At 35.8% G+C, this 20,536-nt stretch overlaps 1 protein-coding gene and 1 pseudogene across 5 annotated transcripts in view; both read left to right on the top strand.

Moving 5' to 3' along the window:
- Positions 1-1,563: 1,563 nt before the first annotated feature.
- On the top strand, positions 1,564-13,191 carry LOC101970768 (cytochrome P450 2C18-like; annotated as a pseudogene). The gene is made up of 3 exons (XR_013426101.1): positions 1,564-1,743; positions 8,032-8,173; positions 11,466-13,191. The product of XR_013426101.1 is annotated as a cytochrome P450 2C18-like (transcript).
- Positions 13,192-15,128: 1,937 nt separating this feature from the next.
- The window catches only part of LOC101964311 (cytochrome P450 2C18), an 86,733-nt gene continuing 81,325 nt past the window's right edge, over positions 15,129-20,536 (top strand). The window contains exon 1 of one of the 4 annotated variants that reach the window (XM_078037702.1): positions 15,129-15,993. The gene's annotated coding sequence lies outside the window, so the exon portion shown is untranslated. The remainder of the gene's footprint in view (positions 15,994-20,536) is intronic. The other 3 variants (XM_078037713.1, XM_078037688.1, XM_021731931.3) reach the window with 3 other exon arrangements.

The raw sequence follows: 20,536 nt of genomic DNA, 5'->3' as shown, positions 1-20,536 counted from the left end.
ATTTATATCCAAACTATAACACCCACAAAATGAAAATCCTTTGTACTATTTTAATTTCTTTATCTATAAAATGATAGGATTGAACATAATGATGGTCAACCTTCAAATTTATTTGAGAATATACTACAGTGAATCCCACCATAATATACATCTATGAGATGCTAATTTAAAAAAAAAAACTGTAAGTAAATAGCAGAAAGTTCAGTAGAATAGAGGGAAGGGAATGGGGGAGGAGGAGGAGCATGGAAAGGGAAATACTGGGGACTGAATTAGATGAAATTATATTTCATGCTTTTATAATCATGTCAAAAGAATCCTATTGTTATGTATAACTAAAAACAACCAATAAAAAATATATTATTCTATTGGTGAGTATAGGGTTAATAAAAATATTCCAGAAGTTCACAAGAGGGCAGATTTGCCAAACAGATTAAATTTTGAGGCAATTGGAGATGATCAACTCTGCTTCCTAAGGTGGGGAAATTTATCTCCTCTCTGAAATGAAGAAATAAACAGTCCATTTATTAATTTAGCCTTTTGTTTGTTTTCCTCAGATTCAATTTAAGATAAAAGTTTTTCACTTGTACTTTAAAAAAAAAAGCATGTCATTGTTTATAAAGGTTTTTCTTTTTTTCTCTCATAAAAATGGATGTTTTCTGATTCTGTTTAATTGATCCACAGATACACAAATTCATCCCTAAGGGCTCTCTGTTTAGTCTTTCCCTCTGCTAGCTTTACAAATGAATCTTTCAAGGGTCATTATGTATTTTTAAAAGATTTACATTCATTCCTAACTACTTTTTTCTTTCTGCATCATTCCTATTTACCTACAGTCTTTGATGACAAATATAAATCTGCAGTGAACTGATGAGGGCCACAAACAAGTCAAGACTGCAGGCGCCTGGCACTTTGCCAAGAAGAGGGGTTTGAGAAGTAATGCCAGCGAGCCATTAAGATGATAGACATTCCTTAATGACTGACTGTTGTGTCTAGATTATGTCAATTAAGTTAAGCTGTGTGTAATTATTAAGATGATGAGGATTCCTTAATGACCAATTGATGTATCTGGATGTTAATTGAAACAAGCTGTGTATAATCAGTTAAGTGTGTGTGTGTGTGTGTGTGTGTGTGTGTGTGTGTATACATATATATACTGTCCGTCAATAAAGCAGCTCCCACTTCTGCTGTATCAACCTTCACAAGTTGCTCATCATCCCCCAGTTAGTTTGCCCAGCCAGACTGCGGCAGTGAACTTGAATTAGCAGCTGTTTCCAAAAGTGATCTTTTAAAATGTTTTCCCAAACAAGTTATACTTTTGGTTTAAATGGTTTAAATAAAGGCAGTGGATGCGAATGAAGCATTAGAAAAACCATTATTAACCTGGTTAGTAGAAAAAAAGTCAAGTCAAGTTTAAGGTAAAAGTAATATCCTCATCTTTAGCATGCTGAATATTTTCCTGTTAAGGGGATTTCTAGATAGGTATTGCCTAAAGTTTCTAAAATTGCCTTTTCCTGTTATCTCAAAGAAAAATACTTTTAATGTATACTTTAGTATTAATTATTTATTGTCCTCAACTTTTTAGCCTCACCCTGTGATCCTACCATTTTCCTGGGTGGTGCTCCCTGCAATGTGATCTGCTCCATAATCTTCCAGAATCTTTTTGACTCTAAAGGCCAGAATTTTCTAAACTTCATGAAAAAATTAGATGAAAGCCTCAAACTTATGAGCATCCCTTGGATCCAGGTGAGACCAAAATTCCTTCTTCATGAGAAGATACTTATGGTCTTTTCTTGGACAGGCCACTATTTACAGTGGTTCAAACAGTGAAGTGAATCTGTACATCACAGTCTCTCGCCCATGGACTTGGTGGTATGGAGTGAAAATTAGGAAAAGGTAAATGAGTCCTTTATTTTATGCACAGAAATATGAATGCCCACATATAGAGCCAACATGGCAATCCCATTGGCTCTCTGGCCAGTGCTTTCCCCAGTAATCTCCAATCCTCATAAAGTACTTTGGTGACTGCTCAAAGCAAGATCATGGCACTTGGTGGGCATCCAGGGCTTTCCTCCAATCACCACTAGATTTTTTATCACTGTGCTTGGCAGAAATACCTCATTAGGATATTAAGGAGAAAGAATTAATGCTTTCACAGGTGCTGCAAGGAGACTCTGAGCAAAGAAGAGATGTTTCATGCTTCAGCTGGGATCCTAGATGACAAGGTAATAGGGTTAGGATTAGAAAATAATTGCATTTTACTGTGTACAACTCCTAAACAAACCCAGTTTTTCCTATACGTAGCTGGTGTGTTCTGCATTCTTTATAAAAGCCTGTTGTGAAATGTTCAGAGATCTCCTAATCACTCTTGTATAGTTACTTTATCCATGGACTGCCCAATTGTATTTCAAGGTATTTTCAAAATCCACTGCCTGTTCTGTAGAAATCAGTCTATTTTTGAGGTTGCTTCATACAGTAACAGCAGTGTTGAGAGCTACAGCCAAAGAAGTCCCCCAATGAGCAGCTCCGTGGTCTGAAAGGGCAGGGAAACAGCCCAATGAGCATCACCGCAGAGGAGCCAAGAACAGATTGTGCTCTTTCTCAGTTTACCCAAAATCCTTTAAACTATCTTAACTTCTGTCCTCATCTACAAAATATAAATTATGGTAATTTATGTCAATCTACATTTCCAGATCTCTATGGAAAAATTGGTTTAAAAATTTGGTTTAAATATATTGTTCTATCTGAAAATGATGTATGAGTATAGGAAATGATTATCATTTCTGATCCTCAAGTCAAAGTACTTTCTCTCAAATATTTATATAATTTGGGAATTTATTATATATGTACAGTAAAAATTTTCCCTTCAGGGTGAACACATTTTTTCCTTTCTATTTTATTGGTTCTTCTTAGTTATACATAACAGTAGCATCCATTTTGATAAAAATTTATACAAATATGGAATATATCTTATTCTAATTAGGAGCCCATTTTTGTGGGTGGGCATACTTAATAGGTAAATTATATACAATAGGTGTAAATTATGTTATATTTATTCTACTGTCTTTTCTATTCTTGTTCTCTCTACCGTCCTTTTATTCTGCTTTATATAATCTATCAGTAGATTTCAAGTCCAATAGAGTTATTTCTGTGATGATAAGGCAGTTTAAGTTTCTAACATGGACTAGGACTAAGATTTCTATGTCTTTTTTACAAGTTCTTATTTTTTTTAAAGAGAGAGAGAGAGAGAGAGAGAGAGAGAGAGAGAGAGAGAGAGAGAATTTTTTAATATTTATTTTTTTTTAGTTCTCGACGGACACAACTCTTTGTTTGTATGTGGTGCTGAGGATCGAACTCGGGCCACATGCATGCCAGGCGAGCGAGATACCACTTGAGCCACATCCCCAGCCCACATGTTCTTATTTAATGAATATTTTATTTTCTAGGTCTGAAATAATTTTCCTACTCTCATTGATTATCTCCCAGGGAGTCATAACAAATTATTAAGAATTTGACTAAAATGAAACAGTATTTTTTGGAGAAAACAAAAGAACATCAAAAATCCTTAGATATGAACAATCTTCAGGACTTCATTGACTGTTTCCTGATTAAAATGGAAGAGGTCGAATGTGAACACAGCTGTTATCTGATTGTGTCTACATTTTGTGGCTCATTGATTAATTCTGTGGTTACTAGGGATGCTTAAGTACTAAGTCAAGAAATTCTTGACAGACATTTCAAGCATACCTTGTCTTTATGTATCTGCAGAAATCATCATAGAAAAATTAAAATCGAATTGTTAAATAACTAGAATAAATGGATTCTGTTCTGTAGGTACTAATAATATACCTGAGGACAGACAGAATTTGCACCTCAGGTGAAAAGAAAATAATTATAAACAAGTTACAAAATATAAAAGTGGAGCCATAAAATGCAGATTGAAAAGATTACTTGTACATAGTGTATGGGGAAATGAGAAGGAAAGGCCTGACTAAGGTTGGCTTCCTGCCTGTTGTGAAGTTTGAGTAGATCTCGACATATATTCAGTGAGGGACAGGGTAGAGAATTTCAGGTGGGTTAAATGGTCTATGCAGAAGTTCAGAAGTGTGTAATGGTGAAGAGATTAGGTAGATGGAATAAAGGAAGTCTTGGTTGAGCATAAATAAATTTAGAGAGAAAAGAAGTCCTAGTGTGGTATTTTCGAGTACCCTATAAGCTTGCATGTTGTATCATGGAAAGTTCTAATTTGATCAGAAATAAAAATGAGCCAGAAGAAGATTGGAATTCAGATAATTGTCAGGGAAAAAGTTTCAAGTCCTATAGAGTGATTTATGTGATGATAAGGCAGTTGAAGGAGTATTTGGAAATATTCCTGTCTGTAGTTGAGCTTGATGAGCAGCTGGATCATGGAAATTTAGATAAATCTGAGAAAATCAAGGCCATCCATCTTGTCATATTTTCAGAAATGTAGGAAAAAAACCAGTTTGTCAGAATTATATCTCTTTTATGTATTTCATCAATTACTTGGATTCTCTCTGGGTACCTCTTTTCTGTTTTTCCGTATCTGTTTCCCTGCACTCCCCTTTATCCTTTATCCTTCATATTTATCTCATTTTAACTTCTATTTCTCTTTTATTTGCCACCATATTTTTCTTCTATTTTCCTAACATTTTGTTTATCAATTTTTATTTTTTTAAAAAATGGAATTAAAAATGTATGTTAACATTTAATATTCTCAGTCTATTCTAAATCATTACTCTTTTGGTCAACAGAGTTGTAGTGATGTGTAATAGTAACTAGTGTAGCAGATGTTGTTATGTGGTTAGCTCTGAAATCACCATGGTCACTCTCTCAAAGAGGTACTGGTGGTTGAATTAATAATATTTTAAAAGCTGACTTGATGTGTTGAAACTAAGATATATCTCCATCCCAGAGCTTATTATTAATAGACAACTATTATTAAAAGACCCTCACACAAGTAGGAAGAGGAATCCTCAACACATAAACAAAACAGGACTCCAGATAATGAGCAAACAGGCCAACAAGACACCATCTTCTGGCTCATTTTTTCTTTCTGATCAAATCAGAACTTTTCATGACAACATCCAAGCTTATAGGGTACTTGAGAATACAAAACTAGGGGCTCCTTTTTTGTCCAAATTCATTTAGGCTCAACTAAAGCTTCCTTTATTCCCTCTACCGAATCTCTTCACCATTATACACTTCTGAACTTCTGCATAGACTATTTAACCCACCCCTACCCGTCACTAAATGTATGTCGAGATCTACTCAAACATCAGAACATTCAGGAAGCCGAGCTTGGTCAGACCTTTCCTTCTCATTTTCCCATACACTAAGTACAAGTAATCTTTTCAGTCTGTATTTTATGGCTTCAATTTTATTTTTCATTTCTTTCTCAGAAAATTCATTATTGGAATACAGAAAAACTTGAATTTTATATGTTGATTTTGTATCCTGTTACTTTTCTGAACTTGTTTATCGAGTCTGGAAGTCTCAGGTAGAATTTTTTAGGTCTTCTAAGTATGAAGTCATGCTATCTGAGCTTATTCCCTGCTCAGAATGTGACTGTGCCTGACAATGGTATCTGCTCTTCTTAATCTTGATGGGTAAGACTCTTTTGTCTCCTTGGAGGGGAACTTCCGTTTCCCCACTGAGCCTCTACTACCTGGACACTGCTTCTGTTTGTTGCTTTTGTTAATTCTCTTTCCACTATAGAACCTGATGTTTTAGTTTGAACTGTTTGCTAGCTTTAGGAATTTTCCCACAGACTTCCTACCTGAGTTAGCCTCTGTAGAACTGATGTTTTCAATTCATACCCAGGGAGCTGAAATAATCTTGTGTTTCCTCAGAGCTAGAGTGTTCCTTATTTTTAGTACTGCCATCTTAACAACAGTAAGTGCTTTATTCTAAGACCTGCCTATTTAAGTCTTTGAAATTTTGACTTGAAAATCTTAGAAAGCTTGGGAAGATCAATGTTACCTTGTCTAGGAATAGACCTGTTGAGAGAGTGTGTTGATTACATATTATTGGACATGCTATAGTTCACTTGGGGGATTATACAATCTCCATTAAATAAATTCTTGCCTCTGGACTGACTATAAAATTATGTACTTTACATAACTCATGAATTACAGATTTTATAGTCATGTTTAAAAATCCTCTTTTGTCAAAACTTAAAATTATCCTTGTTGGTGTCTGTTCTAATAAGTTCCCTCAGTTCTAAATCAGCCTTGATGCTATCTAGTGCTTTCCTTTCTCCATTTACAATATACGAGAGCTGTATTGAGTTAGCCACCTATCAGGATCTGTATTATCCCTATTCTCTCCTTCATCCTCAATATACAGTTAATACCTAAACTCTCTCTCCTCATGTTTGTAATGTCTTTTCAATTTGTATTAGAATTAGAAGTAGGGTTAAATTAATGATGAATTAATCTCGTATTTGTATACCAAACTAAGTTACCTATTGCCTCATAGCTGGAATACATTCTGTCTTTAAAATTCATTATCTTTGTCTGTATTCTACTTTATACTGTGCTTTAATATTAGCTTTGCACAGTTCCCTATTTTCAGTTCTTAATGGGTGTGTGGGAAATTCTAAGTCCAAATAAATTCTTAATCAGAAGAAAAAACCTGCATATTATTTTTTGACTTTTTCATTTATTTATTTTTGTTTGTTCTTTTTAAATATGCATGACTATGGAGTGTATTTTGACATATTATATTATAAATACATGGAATATTACATAGGATCCTATTCTTGTGGAGATTCACTGGTCATGTATTCATATATAAACATAGGAAAGTAATGTCCAATTCATTCTACTGTCTTTCCTACTCCTATCCACACCCCCTTCCCTTCATTCCCCTCTGTCTAATCCAATGAACTTCTATTTCTCACCCCTTTATTGTGTGTTAGCATCTGCATATCAGAGAGAACATTTGGCCTTAGTTTAGTCTCCAGTTCCATCCATTTACCATAATTTCATTTTTCTTTGTGCCTGAGTAATATTCCATTGTGTATATATACCACATTTTCTTTATTCATTCATCTTTTCTAGGGCACCTAGGTTGGTTCCATAGCTTAGCTGTTGTGAATTGAGCTGCTATAAACATTAATGTGGCTGCATCACGGCAGAATGCTGATTTTTAAGTTCTTTGGGTACATACCAAGGAGTGGGATAACTAGGTCAAATGGAGGTTCAGTTCATAGTTTTCTGAGGAATCTACATACTTCTTTCTAGAGTAGTTGTATCAATTTGCATTTCCCACCAGCAACATATGAGTGTACCTTTTCTCCTACATGCTTGCCAACATTTATTGTTACTTGTATTTTTGATAATTGCCATTCTGACTGGAGTGAATGGATCTCAGTGTAGTTTTAATTTTCATTTCTCTAATTGCTAGAGATGTTGAACATTTTTTTATGTTTGTTGTTTGTATTTCTTCTGTGAAGTTTCTGTTCAGAAAATTCAACTCAAAGTGGATCAAAGACTTAGACACTAGAACAGAGACCCTTTGCCTAATAGAAGAAAAAGTAGACCCAAATCTTCACCATGTTGGTCTAGAATCTGGCTTCCTTAACAAATCCCTAAAGTGCAAGAAGTAAAATCAAGAATTAATAAATGGGATAGATTCAAACTACAAATCTTCTTCTCAAAATGATTTCTTTCTTATCTGTACCTTGTATCTATGTTTTGAATAAAAATCAGGAAAGAAAACTGGCTCCAGTAAACTTTTACTTGTATTTTATTGATAAGAAATATGTTGTTTGGCCTTCCTGACTGCAAAAAGAATGATGAAGAGAATCTTTAGGCAACAATGGGTAATAGGGTAAGAAATGAAGATTTGGTCAAATAATGTATAGTTTACCACACTGCACAGTAAGTTTTTAAAATATTATATTATACAGTTTCCAGATTATCTTAAATTTCTAATAATTCCAGTTCTTTTGTATTTATTATAATTAAATGCAAAATTAATTGTAAAATAATTGCATTGAATTATTCCTAGGAAAAGGCCAACCCATAGACTGAATTTACAACAGAAGCCTTGACAACCCTTGTGAATGATGTGTTTGGAGTTGGGACAGAGCCAGTAAGCACCATTCTGAGATATGGACTCCTTCTCTTGTTGAAGCACCCTGAGGTCACAGGTATGACAGCAGATGGTAAGCAGGGTGAATTTCACAATGGAAATTTGGCAAGACACTGCTAGTGTCCTCCATCTTCTCTCTCTCTCTCTCTCTCTCTCTCTCTCTCTCTCTCTCTCTCTCTCTCTCTCTCTTTCTCTCTTAAATACTGGAGATTGAACTCAAGGGTACTCAACAACTGAGCAACATCCCTAGCCCTTTTTAAAAATATTTTATTTAGACACAGGGTCTTACTGAGTTGCTTAGTGCTTCGCTGTTGCTGAGCCTGGCTTTTAACTTGTGATTCTCCTTCCTCAGCCTCCAGAGTGGTTGGGATTACAGGCATGCACCACTGCGCCTGGCCATCTTATTTCTCTTGAAGAAGCTTCCTTATTGAAATTTCTGTGCCACCAACTTTAATTTCTCCAAGTTAATAAAGGCATAAAAATAAGAGAACATTGCACAGTAGGGGACAGTGACTGAGAGAAGTGAAGGACAGCATGGGCAGTAGAAAGGCCGTGGAGCTCTGGTAATATCTGGATTCCACCGGGGAAGTGATTGCAGCATGCAACAGCTAGCGTGAGGAGTTGGCCTAAGACTGCATGTTGGTCTTCCTAAGGAGAAGCCCCTTGGAACATTATGTAGGCTATTGCAAGATTTCTGTGGAAATTGTTCCTTATTCAGAAAATTCAGTGTCCTAATGCTGGATAGGGAATATCAAACATCTCCATTTGGAACATAAAGAGAAACTAGAAATTTACTAAGGTGGCAGGGAGGGATTTCTATACTCAGAAGTATTCTGAATGTGTTGCTATTTAGGAGATGTGCCTAAAGGAATTTTGTTATTCCACACAAATGTTTGTTATTTTGTTATTCCACACATACATTTCCATTAATTTTCTATTTTCTCAACAAATTTATTTTAGGAATGCACTTTTAAAAGGTTCCAGTTAATCATTGCAGATTAGAAATATGCACTATCTTTTCCTGTTTTCAGGACCTCTTCAAAACTATAACAAAGTAATTACACATGGGAGAAGAGGAATAGAGGGAACAGCTCACGAACCTTCAACAAATTTCTGAAACACAGAGAGCAGAAGCAAGGATCATAATTAATTCAGCAGACAGAATGAAGCTGTAATTTTTAGAACTGTGAAAAAACCAACCTGGGTCACTAAAAATGCCATAAGATTCAGGATTTAGTAGTACGACATGCCAAACAAGATAGAGGGGAAATTGAGGCAGTAAATAGGAGTCCCTCTGTGCTCAGGTCCCCTCTACAACTGCTTTGAGCAGTTGACTCTTTTCCTCTTATAGGAAGAGAGACGTTTACTGTCTAGAAAAACTGAACCAAAGAGGTTCTGTAATCAAGGACACCATGCACAAACACAAAAAAGTTCAAAGCACAGAACTGAAAAGAAGGTATATATTCACTTCTTGAAATCTGATGCTTTTAGCTCTTTTCTCTGTCCAGGAACTAACCACCAGATATAGAATCCAGGCATGCACTACTGCTAGTGTCCTCCATCTTATTTCTCTTTCTCCAAAGGGAAAGATCTGCATGTCTATGATCAGGTGGAAGATTCATTCCAAGTATCCAGATGAGTGAATTAAATAAAATCATCCACTTCAGAAACTGAGGATCTTAGAATTTTAGAACCTCAGGGTTGAAATCACATCAACTTTTGAGAAGCAAATGAGGTCATATTTAAAGCATTATGAATCAGAATGGCCTCAGAGTTCTTAAGAACAACTGTGATTTTGTGCTGTTAAGAGAAAGGATAAGAGCCCAGTTAGGCGGCACAAGCCTGTAATCCCAGTTACTCTGGAGGTTGAGGCTGGGAGGATTGCAAGTTGGAGGTCAGCCTGGGCAACTTACTGAAACCTTGTCTCAAAATAAAATTCAAAGACCTTTGGTATGGTTCAGTGGTAGAGTGGTAGAGGGATTTTGGGTTCAATCTCAAGGGAGAAAAAAGAAAGAGGAAAGAAAAGGTATTTCAAATTCATATGTTGACTAAAAATCTTATTCCTTTTTTTCACTTTCACAGAAAGATACTAAAGGATATGTTCAATCCAAATATTTGAAACTAAGGCAGAGAAAATCACATGTTCCAGGAATCAGGAGACCTCATGTATAAAGACGAGAGTTTAAGGGAGGGTCCTGGTAACCAGGCCTAGCAAACAACCTATCTTCCACAATAAGTAGATAAAGCAGGTGTAAGGGAAGATTAAAAAAATAAATAAATAAAAGAGAGAATCTGAAGCTTAATTATTTAGAAAATTGCTAGAAGTTTGAAATATCAACCTAAACGTTAAGATACAATATAAAACAGCAGCTAGAAAATTAGGTGTTGGTATAAATTGTTCAAATATATGTCAAACATATGCAAAAAATCAAACATGTACATAGCTCCCTTACAAGGTATCAATAGTTATGTGATCATAACAGTGTAAGAAATATATGTTGATATAATAAAAAATTGTGATCAAATATATACGTGAAGCAGTAGAGAGAAGTATGAGAGGGATGAGTGTGTGTATCTATTTGTGATATGTGGTTTGCATAGAGTGGAGATGGATCCTGACAAGGAAATCATTAGAAATTTTCTAGAATTGGGTAAACCAAAAAACAGAAATAGAACATTAGGTGGAAATATGAATATTTTAGAAGAAATATTTAGAATGATCCAAAAGGCTACATCTAAGGAGTGAGAGGTTGAAAACTGTCTCACTGAAAACTGTACACACACGTGCACGCTCAAAGATATGCAAACATGATTCACTAGTAGAATTTAATTATAAAATGTCATATATAATTTTAGTATAAAATTAAAATTTATTCCTGTTTTTCTTTTTGCAATGACAGTATTTTTTAAATTATGTGATAAGATCATATTTGAAACATTTAGTAATTTCTATTTGCCTTTTATATCATATATGCTAGTATATGAGGCTTGTATAGGTTTGTATGGATATATCTTAATTAGTACCCCATAGGAGAGTAATAAATATGCATGATTTATAGTGTATATGTGTCTATGTATTTACATATATATCACAGATATATACATACATGCACACATATATACATATGTGTAGGCACATAACACACATAGGTGTACATATATATACACATATATGCACAGACATACATATATGTATATGTGCACACATGTACACGTATATATAGATATATTAATGTGTATTTACATATACACATGTGTATATAAAGACATGATATATATGTCTACATATGAAGACACACATTCACACACATATATATACTTCCCATCAGTTCTTATGTGTATCTTTTCAGCTAAAGTCCAGGAGATTGAAAATGTGATTGGCAGACATCGCAGCCCCTGCATGCGGGACAAGAGCCATATGCCCTACACAGAGGCTGTTGTGCACGAGATCCAGAGATACATTGATCTCCTGCCAACCAATTTGCCACGTGCAACCACTTGTGGCATTAAATTCAGAAACTACTTCATCCCCAAGGTAAGACTGTTTCTCCCACATTGTACTTCAGTTCTCTTGAAAATTCCTGTATTCTCAGTATGGTCCCAATACTCTGTCAACACAAGATGAGAGAAGTACAAAACTCATCCATGCAGCACCTTGATGGACTCAGTGCTGGGCCAGACTAAGCCATGAGGATCCCTAACTGTTCCTGACATCCAGCGGGGTGTCATTTCTTCTGCTCCTTCAAGTTTTTTTTTTTTTTTTTTTGTCTACTCTCAGTAGTTTACATTTCCTGACAAAATTTAGATTCAGGTTGTTAATTTCCTAAAACTCTCTTGGGATATTTGTCAGCACGTCATTAAGTCCACAGACCAATTTGCAAAGAATTGACATCTTGACATGTTCAATATTTTATCTCATGAATATTGTAGATTTCCTACTTTATTTGGGCTTTATATTTTTCCAATAATAATTTGTTTTTAATTAAGTAGCTCACACATTTTTGAAAGCTTTTTTTAGTAGGTAATTAATATTTTGAAAACTTATATACATTGCACGCTTAAATAATGCCTTTTCCATTCTGTTGTTTTTGGCCGGTGGGCATGTAGTTACAATTTTTATTTTAATGACATTATGTTTAGAATTCTTGTTAAATTTATTCACCATGGCCAATAATTTGTGTTTAGATTCATTTGGAATTTTTTAGTACATTAAATTGCTACTGGGTTAATACTTGTTTTTTTTCTTTTTTATGATTTTCCAATTCTAGTGACCTTATTTTCTCTTTGTTACATTATTGCCCCGGGTGGAATTTCCAGCACAGTATTGAACAGAAGTTGTGTGTTGAGCAAGCATTAAAACTATATTTTGTCTCTAGCAGGGGGTGAAAGTTTAACACCACACTATTTCATGTGATGTTTTATGTATATTTTTGGCAGATATTCTTGAACAGATAGGGAAAGTGTTTTTTATTTGTGTTTGATTTTTTATAATGTATCATTTTGTTTGTCAACAATGTACCATTATATCAAATTAATTCTCTCCCTCTCTTGATCTTATATTTTGTCATGTATTTTGGTCTCCCTTTTTCCACTAAGTATGAACATCATTAGTACACTCCACAGCAGGATTTGATCATCCACAGTTTGTTATAGACATTTGTATTTATATTTGTGACAGATTGTTCTCCAGTTTTCCTTCTTGAAATTTTTTTTCTTTTTTTTTAGAGAGAGAGAAAGAAGAGGGAGAGAAAGAGAATTTTTAATATTCATTTTTCAATTTTTCAGTAGACACAACATCTTTATTTTATTTTTTATGTGGTGCTGAGGATAGAACCCAGCGCCCTGCACATGCCAGGCGAGTGCGTTACCGCTTGAGCCACAACCCCAGCCCCTTGAAATTTCCTTGTCAGATTTCTGATACTAAAGTAACTGCCCTCACAAAATGAGGAAGATCTTATAACCTACTTTAGGACTACTTTTATTGCCTTTGTATCCTCTTTTTCTTCCCTATAGCTTCTTAGTTGTGTTTTTGGAATGCCCAATAATATTTGTCTAAATACAGTTATATAAGAAAAACTGCAGTTTCACATGTTGTTCATCTTCTTCCAGAAAGGTCGTCAAAGTGCTGTAACATGTCTTTCCCTGACTCAGAGTTGTTGACGAACACAGCTAAAATTGATTGCAGCCATTAGTTAAACTCTGAGGTTCCCTCATCCCAGCAGCTTTCCAGTGACTCTTACATAAGGCTTCTATATTTAGACTCTATAATTATGTTTAAATTATTTAAAACTAAATTAAATTTATATAATTACCTTTAAAATAAATTGATATGATTTAAAATAATCAAATTGAAATTCACTTCCTTACTTGCACTAATCATAATACAGGAACTTATTTAGACTCTATTGTTGTGCTCTAAGTTACTCCATTTTATTTGAGGCTAACACATATTGCTAATGAAGTTTACAAATGATATAACTAAAAATTTTATTTTCGTGGTAGGGAAAATTATGAATTTAGTAAGATTAGAAATGCTATTTTCAACTTGTGGAGAAAAGGGAATAGAGGAGTTTCCCTAGAGGTGATGGATGGATCTTGCCCCGATGATGACAGATTTCAAACTGGGATTATATTTTCAATTCACTATTTTCAGCAAATATATAAGCAAGAGATTATGTTATGCCAGGTTTATTTTGAGTGAAGAGATTCCAGAACCCAAGATAATGAGCTTTTCCTTTCTGCATGGGACCATCCAATAAAAGAACTTACAATGTTTCAGAGCTGATTTTAATGATCCCCGTATGAGTTAAAACATGTTTTCTGCTATGATAGGATTGAGCCACTCAGCTAAGTCGACATAATGGTTTAAGACAAGTTGGCAAACTTCTTATATAATGGGCTAGTTAGTAAGTAGTTTAGAATTTTAGGCAATAGAGTCTTCCTTGCCGCTCCTGAACTCTACCATTATAATACAGAAACAGTTATAGATTGTATGTAAGTGAGTGAAAGTGTGTTCCAGTATTTATGGACAGTGGTTTTTATAATCTTGCATGTCACAACAGATATTCTTTTTTTCCAATTTAAAAATTACTAGTAGAAAGGGTGTACAAGAACAGATGGCAGTGGTTGATGATGAGTGGTCTGAGACAGCACTATCCATAGAACTTTGGACTTTGAATGATGGAAATGCAGTGTATCTGTGCTGGGCAACCCAGTAGCTATTAGACATATGTGCCTGCTGAGTTCCTGTATTATGATTAGTGCAAGTAAGGAAGTGAATTTCAATTTGATTATTTTAAATCATATCAATTTATTTTAAAGGTAATTATATAAATTTAATTTAGTTTTAAATAATTTAAATTTAAATATGTGGCAAGAGTTTATTGTGTTGGGAAGCATAGATCTTACACTTTTTTTCCAAACAGAATTAGAAGTCACCTATCATGGTTGGGAAAGGCATAGGAAATATAGTTAGAGAATAGTAATATATCCTGGTGTTCAAAGAACACTAGGATAACTGCAGCTTACAAAAATTGTTTATAAATCTTATAAAGAATCAGAAAACAGGAGTTTAAATATCTGATTCTGCAACATGTACACTCAGAAAAATGAGAAATTATATCCCATCTATATGATATATCAAAGTGCATAAATGCACTCTGCTGTCATATATAACTAATTTAAACAAACAAAAATATAAAAAGGTAAAAAAAAATGACAAAGAGATGAAAATGCTATTTACCCTGATTTGATCATTACACATTGAACATATCTCTTCCAATATCATACCTTTATGATGTTTAAAAAAAGAAATCCTACCCCACTAAGAACCTTGAAAATAAAAATAAAATGTATGTTTGGTGCTGAATCATTGAGTGGACAAATTGAATTGAATTGAGTGAACCATTTATATTCTTATTTACTTCAGTTTTGTGAAATCTTCATATATTTTGCTAAAAATGCATTTGATTCTATGAAATTACTTTATATTAACCCTTTAAATAAAAAAAATTATTATTACCCTTTGTAATAAAATCTACAGGGCATACATTATAATGCCTTTCTAAAATGTTAGACAACATGAAAATGGAAATACTAGGAGCTCCTGAGAGTTCCCTCAGAGACTGAACAATTGCATCTCCATGGCAGATATTCATATTTAAGGACTGACTCAGAAAGGTATGACCCAATAAAACTGCCCATCCAACATATACAGTCACATAATGTTGAAATGGTTGATGAAACAATTGTGAGACTTAGAGTAAGAGATGTAGAAAGGTCAATGGTAATTACCGCATTAAGGATATGCCTCTTTTGTTTTGGGGAGTCCTTATTTCTCAACCAGGAAAATGCAGGATCAGAATCACAGTTGCATATGTGGAAGAGGGTGAAAGACGTGTTACTTGGGTGAAAAAGTATGTAAAAACTGAAGTGATAAAATAGTACGGGGCAGACACAGCATCCAAGCTTGGTGATAAGGAGAACAGAAGGTTTGGTGCTTAAGTACTCATTTGCTATTTCAAATGACATTGGGAGGCATGTTAGTAAGTTCGTAGGCACTGGCCTTAAACTCATGCCTTCTATTATTTGGTTGCCTGACTGGAAATATCACTTCTCTTCCTTGGACAAGTGTTCCTTATCTATAGATCATAACAATTGGACTAAGTAAATTCCAACATTTCCTCTAGCTTCATGTCTTCTTCGTAATTTTATTTATCTCTATCTACTAATGGCAAGGCACGACAATAGTAACATCGCTGATATCTGTGCTACACGATAACAAAGAATTCCCTAACCCAGAGATGTTTGACCCTGGCCATTTCCTGGATAAGAGTGGCAAGTTTAAGAAGAGTGACAATTTCATGCCTTTCTCAGCAGGTAATAGAAATTTATTCTCATTAGAACTTCAGGGAACAACACATCTCCATGGGATCAGTTAAACTTGCATGATACCTATTTTGGGGTCAGGAGAAATGTTTTTTACATGAGATTAGGAGCAACACTCCCAGTGCCCATGCACTGTCCCTGATCAGGCTATAGCAACATTACTGGACTATATTAGTTGGACTTTGGAGGAATTGACCAAATTCTTCCAAAGTAAGAATGTTACTGAGAAGATGGATTTAATTACATCTTAAGATACATCATTGCCCTCCCAAACTCTTCCTAGATTAAATTCATCTCCACTGTCCTCATCTGCCCTAAAGGTACCTGACTACAGAATGTTGACTATCTTCCATGGTGACTCTCATTCTCTGGCTGAGCCCTGGGGATGCAAATATCCACAAGCATAGAATGGGTAACAAGAGGCCCAACCAGTTAACCAAGGAGATGAATATAGAGATTATTATAATCCAATATGACTGGTCCTTTGAGAAATAGAGAAAAGAAAGGATTGGCTGTTCATAATGGCAGAAAAAGAAAATACCTCCTTCCTTTTCCCTGGTACAACACAAGGAGGCATAAAGTGGATTGAGTTGCATTCAAATAGGAGAAAACAGAGCTGCCTCACAGCAGGCATAGAAACAGGAAAGAAGAAAAGCAGGACATCTTTTACAGAGGCAATGAGCCATAGGAGTAGGATACAGGATATTTTCTCTAGATCAAGGATGCCGGGATCTTCTGCCTGTTAAGTGAGGGTCAGAAAATCTTGGGTGTGGAGCAGATTAGCATTTAATGATTCCAGAGCACCTTGATCTCCCTATATCTAGTTTCTCTTTGGGTTACAGAGCCCTTCACACCTGAAGTGTGTGTGTTGAGTCTCTGGCATATTATTGCCTAAATTTATTCTTTGGCTCTGGATGCCTACTTTTGGGTCTGTCAATGTGTAGACACTGAGATGACAAGGAATGACCCTGCCTTAAGAGAACTTGCATTTAGTAGACTAGAAAAATTAAGAGAATAGTGATTTGAATAATCTGTGATTCATTGCTGATTAAAGCCAAAGAGGATGAGAATCTATTGTCTGGAGGAATCACAAAGAGCCTAATGGAAAAAAATGACATTTGATATATAATCTGAGGGGCATATGAGAAGTGCATCCTAGTCAAAAGGCACAGAATGGGATAAAGCTTGCAAGTGCATTGTATAAGACTGATGAGACTAAAAGGATCAGATGTGTGGGAGGAAAGATCATGAAACATCAAACCGGGAACAGGGAACACAAATAATGAGTGTGTTTTTCTGGATAAAGATTGAAAGAAACTTGAAATGTCAAAAAAGAAAAACAGTTATAATGTGGGAATGGTTAATGAAGTTCTTTGAGTACAGCTGATAAGCATAAACCAACAAATATTGGTTGAATGAAGTGTGCTGATAAAATATTAGGAGGATAGCAAGTGTGTCCATCCTTGAGGCTAATCAACCAGCCTTAATATTTGTTCTCCATCCATCCATCCATCCTGTCCTCCATCTGTCCATCCAATCGTTCATCAAATAGTGACTCTGTATTCTTCTGGTGCTAGTCAGAAATTAACTGTTCAAGGAGTATTTACTCTTAGTTATTTTCAGGAAAACGAATGTGTGTAGGAGAAGGTCTGGCCCTCATGGAACTGATTTTATTCCTGACCACCATTTTACGGAACTTTCACCTGAGATCTGTGGTTGACCCAAAGGATCTTGATACCATCCCAGTTGTCAATGGATTTGTCTCTGTGCCACCCAGATACCTGCTCTGCTTCATTCCTGTCTGAAGAAGAGCAGTCTGTACTGCTGTTGCTGCTGTGCTGTCACTTGGGATCTCCTTCTTGGGGCATGCTCCACCATATTCCCTAGCAGACATGCCTTCTCTGACCTTGCCTCTTCTCATCACACTTTCCTTTGAAGTCCAGGGAACATTCCACCCCCATGAAAGAGAGTTTCCTTGGTTCTCACAAATGCATGTTTCCTATTCCTATTTGCATTAGCCACTCTATTTTAACACTCTTGGGAGTTATTTTTTAATGTTTATTTTTTAGTTGTATTTGGACACAATACCTTTATTTTACTTATTAATTTTTATGTGGTGGTGAAGATCAAACCCAGGGCCTCACACACGCTAGGCCAGCACTCTATCACTGAGCCATAACCCCAGCCCTTGTGAATTATTACTATGACATCACTGTTAAGCCAAGGAAAAGTTGGGGAAAATTATGTGATATGAAATAGACCACATACAGCAAGATAAACACCATATGATATCACTTTTAGATGCAAAATAAAAAAGTCAAAGTCTTAGAACGGCGATAAGTAATGGTTACCAGAACTTGAAAAGGGACGATAATATGAGTGGATGGGGAAAGAAGAGAAATTAGTTAAAGGTAGACAGGAGGAATCAGTTCTAATGATCTAGTGCAGAATTTGGCGACTACTGTTAACAATAATGCCTTTCATACTTCAAAATTGAAAGGACAGATATTAAATATCCTGCCCATATATAAAGGACAAGAGTGTGAGAAAATAGCCATGTTATTGAGCCTGATTTAATCATCCTACCATGTATACAAGTATTACATTATCACAATGTGCCTCATAAATACATGTTATTACTAGTCATCAACTAAAAATAATATGGAAATAGATTAAAAAGAAACAGTGCAAATGAAAACTACAATGTATCCCTTTTTAACACTCTTGATTGGTAAAGGAAAATATATTAGTACTGACAAAAGTGTGGAAAAACAGACAGGCTTATAACTTGATAGAAAGTCAATTTCTCAATGATGCCACCTCTAAATATTTTACTAAAATTTATAATATTCCCTTTACCACCACATTCCCCATCATTCAAATTCTGATTCCCCTTAACCTGGTTTTGGCACTACACACACACATACACACACACACACACACACACACACACACACACACACACTTACTTACTCATTCTCATAAACCTATCACATAGACTGTATTTGTATTAGTTAAACCCATGAGATAGATTATATTTGTATTAGGGCAAATGAGGCTCAGGTCTGGGAACCAAGGTTTAAGGGTCCAGCAATTGAAAGAAGATGGTGGACATGGTGGAAATATTGGTCATCCTTTGGAGACAACCATAGCCATGAACCAGTCTTCCTACCCCCAGCCATTTGCAAAGGCCCTTTTTATGTAAAGTTCAAAACAGGAAGGCAAAATGTCAATAAGTTACAACAGTTTGCACATGCTCACAAGCAAACATTTATGACCTCAAGTACATGCACTAAATCAGATTGTTTCTGACCTTGATTACCTGCTAACCATAACATAGACAGTTCATGGCCTTGGCTACATACTAAGAACATAACATAGCCCGCCATAAGCCTTGGTGAGGGAGCTTAACTATAGCCATTTTGGGGCTGCCCGCCACCAAATCCACCCATTTAGGATTCCTCACCTTACCTACATGTCTGAAGTCATCCACAATGATCCATTAGTGAGGAGGGCAAAGCCCCGCATCCACAGGCCACAACAATAATATAAGCTGCAACAACATAAAAACAGGAAGAAAGTACCATCATCTAGTATTATTAAGAGCCACCTCTAGGTAGTGCCTATATTAGCCCACCATTCCTGCAAAAGATTACCAGTTAGCTACTGTATGGCTGCCACTTCAGAAGTCCTATGTGCTAAAACCACACTAATATTCTTGCCGTGATCTGGAATGTACAGCATTCATTACCAAGTACCACACATACCCTTCCCTGTGCTGTTGTTGACAAATCAAGTGCCATGTGATTTTGCAACACAACTTTACATATTTGATATTTGATACATTCCTTCATTTACCAGAGACAGTTAAGGCTTGGGCTGTGTGCTCAGCCATGGCAGTTACCTGCATCTCAGTTGCTAAGTATGCCCTTTGACCCTTGTAGGAGGAACAAAGCCAAAGGATAATACCACTGATTCTTCTGGCACACTCTGTAATGGGCTTGTACAGTCTACCAGTTACTAGGCCTCTGAGGCAATATTTGGCATATAGTCACCAGGAGGTGTGGGCAACCCCAGGTACAATGCTGTATCCAGTGCTATGGGAGGTACAGCAACCCATGAATGCCACAAACCCACAGGGTGACAGAGGGCATTCATACATGTTCTATTGACATCTAGTTGGACAATCTGTTAAAGACCTCTATGAACCCAACCCACAGATTCTCTACCTTCTGTTTTCTCCAAGCATCAGGTTACTGGGCTCCTTAGCTCTACATTTTCAGCTGAGAGCAAGGCCATTTCATCCCTAATGAAGTACTCCAGCCATGGGTGACAGGCATTAAGTTGTGCCAAGAATGCCATCACAATGATTGCCTTAGTTTCATCTCACATTGAAGTAGCAGCAAAAGTCTTTCCCAGTCATGCCCAATTGTCCAGGGACATAAGACTGAACTTGCCTGGTTTGGGCACTATACACAGGGCAGTCCACCAGCAGAACTCATATATACCTGGCAGGCATAAATGCTTGCTACTC

This window comes from Ictidomys tridecemlineatus, chromosome 1 (assembly GCF_052094955.1).
Source record: "Ictidomys tridecemlineatus isolate mIctTri1 chromosome 1, mIctTri1.hap1, whole genome shotgun sequence".
Lineage (NCBI taxonomy): Eukaryota > Metazoa > Chordata > Mammalia > Rodentia > Sciuridae > Ictidomys > Ictidomys tridecemlineatus.
Note: the sequence above shows the minus strand (reverse complement) of the source record. Positions and strands in the feature narration are given on the sequence as shown.